Raw genomic sequence first — 4,133 nt, 5'->3', positions numbered from 1 at the left:
GAATGAATGAAAACCCAAAGTGTCTGTAAATTTTCATTGAAATTAAAAATAAATTTAAACAAAACAAAATAAAATAATACCATTTTACACTTCCACCAACAGTGAATAAGGGTTCCAGTAAGAAGGATTTTTTATAATAATTTTTCAGTTATTTGGATCAGGTAGTGACAGTTATATATCCTCAAGTAAATTCTAATTAGTAGTCTGATATAAATTAAAGATGATTTTTTTTCTAGTGGTACTTATTGTTAGAATTGAACTCATTATTATGAATCATTAGGATACAAATTTTTTTAATTTCTCATGATATGTTATTATACAAAGCTTTGCATGTTGTTGTTAAATGTCATCTAGTATATTATGACACATGAAGATCCTATAAACAAAACATCTAAACCCTGCATTCTCCTGTGCCATCTTCCCTTCTGGGAGCAAGGTGTTACTTGATCAAGGAGATTAGAGAGAACTCTCAGATCCCATCTTGTGTGACTCCATGGGTTCCCAGTGCTGTGTGAGTGGAGACACCACTTGGTTTGAAAGGCAGACCCCGAAGTAGATTTGAGACTGAAGATATATATCCTTTTCCGAAAGGTGAGATTAAGGTAGCCTAGCCAATGCCTTTCTAAGAGCAAAGTGTTACTTCATCATGCCAGCCTCTAAACTGCATTTCCCCTAGGAAATGGCTCATGCAGTTGTAGAGGTTGGCAAGATCTCAAATTATAAGTCTGACATCAGACTAGAAACTTACACTGACACACTGGCATATATAGTTGCAGGGGCTAGTGTATCACAAATCTGCAGACCTAATGACAGGCTACTGAGTCATGTTCCCAAGATGAGATTCACCAAACATGACATTTGACACTATAATTAAATGTGCAGAGAGCTGTAGTCAGAAAATCAAAAGGGCCGAACTCGCTCAGCATTTCTTAGGCTGAAGGACTTTAAAAACAAGTGCAAGCCACGGATGCCAATACTTAAAGATAGTTTGGGTAGAATGTTAAATGATCCAGGAAGTATCAAAAGAAGATGGAAGGAGTACACAGAGTCACTGTATCAGAAGGAATTGGCTGACACAGAAGAATTTCATGAAATAGCATATGAGCAAGAGCCTAAAGTGATGAAGGAGGAAGTTTAAGTTGTTCTGAAGTAATTGGCAAAACACAAGTCTCCAGCAGTTGACATACCAATTGATTTATTTCAACAAACAGACGCTGCCCTGGATGTGCTCACTAAGTTATGCCAAGAAATCTGGAGGACACCCAGCTGGCCAACTGACTAGAAAAGATCGATATTTATTCCCATCCTAAAAAAATGTGACCCAACAGAGTGTGGAAATTATCGAACAATATCATTAATATCACATGCAAGCAAGAGTCTGCTGAAAATAACGCAAAACCGTTTGGAACAATATGTCAACAGAGAACTGTCAGAAGAGCAGGCTGGAATTTAGAAGAGGTCGTGGTATTAGGGATATTATAGCTAATGCTAGATGGAACTTGGCAGAAAGCAGAGAATACCAGAAGAATGTGTATCTGTGCTTCATTGACTATGCAAAAGATTTTGACTGTGTGGATCACAACAAGCTATGGCTGACTCTGAGAAGAAGGGGAATTCCAGAAAATTTGTGCTAATGCAAAACCTATACTGGGACCAAGAGGCAGTTGTCAGAACAGAGCAAGGAGACACTTCATGGTTCAGAATCAAGAAGGGGGTCAGTCAGGGATGTGCTTTGTCTCCATACCTTTTCAATCTGTATGCAGAACAGATCATCCGAGATAATAGTCTGTACCAGGAAGAATGTGGCATCAGGATAGGTGGAAGAGTCATCTACAACCTGCATTATTATGCGGGTGACATAATGACACATTATTATGCGGATGAAGAGATTGAGATAGTTAACAGTTTTAGTTTACTTGGCTCCACAGTCAACAATCTTGGGAACAGCAGCAAGGAAACCAAGAGATGAATTGCTTTGGGAAAGTCAGCTGTGAGGGACCTCTCAAGAGTACTGAAGAGTAACGACGTCAGGCTGGAGATTAAGGTACACCTGATCCAGGCCATAGTCTTCACAATTACATGCTATGCATCACAGAATTGGGCAGTGAATAGGGATGATAGAAAGAGAATTGATGCCTTTGAGCTGTGGTGCTGGAGAAGAATGTTGAATATACCATAGACTGCTAGGAGAACAAACAGGTTTGTCCTAGAGAGGGTGAAACCAGAATGCTCCTTGAAGTCACGGATTCTGAAGCTTCGTCTGACATACGTTGGGCATGTTGCAAGGAGAGACTGGTCCTTAGGTACATCACATTTGGGAAAGTGGAGGGACAGCGCAGGAGAGGAAGACCCTCGATGAGATGGATCGGTTCTGTAAGTGGAGTGGTGGGAATTAGTGTGTTTGAGATGGCAATGTTGGCACGGTGTTTAAGGCTCTTGTCGCAAGCAACTCAGTGGCACATAACAACAACAACAACTCTTTGCTAGAACATCTACACATATTATATTCAGGCTCATCCTCAAAGACATTCCCCTAGCAAGTGATCAATGCTTATCACAGATTATATCACAAGGATGATTACATCATATCTTCTGAAATCCTGGAAAAATAGGATAAGGCAGAGTGGTACATAACCTTAAATATTACAATAAAGACATTATTTTTTAAAATTTATTCATCATGTATTTAATAAATTTTCTCTGAAAGTATTTATTTTATTTTCTTTTTAGAGTTCTGCAAAACCAATGATTTATTCATAGCAAATATCTTTTATGTGAAACACAGATGACAACTATACACATGGACCTCACCTGATGTGAGGCCTACACTGGAATCAGATTGATTACATCTGTGGAAAAATCGTTGAAGAAGCTCAATATCAGCTGTGAAAACTAGGCCAGGTGCTGGTTGTAAATCAGATCTTCAGCTACTTGTACGCAACTTCAAACTGAAGCTACAGAAAATAAAATCCAGAAGAACAAAAGTCTAAACCATACATTTCCTCCTTGTTCAGTTTTAATTATAGCTTCTTGTCCCATGTACAGGTTCTACACAAAGAATTAAATGTTCTAGAACTCTCATTCTTCACAATGTTATCTATAATTTGCTATAATCTACACTGTCAAATGCCTTTGAGAACGCAATAAAACACAGTTACACATCTTTCTGATCTTCGCTGCTTTTAACCAAGGTTCATATTAAGGAAAAAAAATGCCACAATTAAATATTGATGCTTTAAGCAGAATATTAAATGATCCAAGAAGTATTAAAAGAACATGGAAAGAATATACTGAATCACTGTGTCAAAAGGAATTGGCAGACACAGAAGAATTTAATGAAACAACATATAAGAAATAGCCTATGGTGATGAAGGAAGAAGTTGAAGCTGCTTTGAAGGAAATAGCAAAAATTAAGGCCCCAAGAATAGATGGTATACCAATTCACATATTTCAGCTAACAGATGCTGCCCTGGACATGCTCACCAAGTTGTGCCAAGAAATCTGGAGAATAAGCACTTGGACAACTGACTGGAAGAGATCTATATTTGTTCCCATTCCAAAGAAGGGTGACACAACAGAGTGTGGAAACTATAGAACAATATCATTGATTTCACATGCAAGCAAGATTCTACTGAAGATTATCCAAAAATGACTGGAACTGCACATCAGCAGAGAACTGCCAGAAGTCCAGGCTGGGTTTAGAAGGGGGTCCTGGTACTTGGGATATTGTAGCTAATGTTAGATGGATCTTGGCTGAAAGCAGGGAATACCAGAAGAATGTCTATCTCTGTTTCATTGATTATGCAAAGGCGTTTGACTTTGTGGATCATAACAAACCGTGGCTGACTCTGAGAAGAATGGGAATCCCAGAACACTTGATCGTTCTAATGTGAAACCTATACTTGGACCAAGAGACAATCATCAGAGCAGAGCAAGAAACACTGCATGGTTCAAAATCGGGAAGGGTGTATGCCAAGGATGTGTCCTATCTCCATACCTTCTCAACCTCTGTGCAGAGCAGATTATCCAAGAGGCTGAGCTCTATGAGGAGAAGTGTGGCATCAGGATTGGTGGAAGATCTATTAACAATCTACATTATGCAGATGACACAACCCTGCTTGCTGAAACTGAGG

This window comes from Elephantulus edwardii, unplaced genomic scaffold, assembly GCF_000299155.1.
Source record: "Elephantulus edwardii isolate Elephantulus edwardi_28Jun2011 unplaced genomic scaffold, EleEdw1.0 scaffold00184, whole genome shotgun sequence".
In the NCBI taxonomy this organism is placed as follows: domain Eukaryota; kingdom Metazoa; phylum Chordata; class Mammalia; order Macroscelidea; family Macroscelididae; genus Elephantulus; species Elephantulus edwardii.
This window is presented reverse-complemented; position numbering follows the sequence as displayed.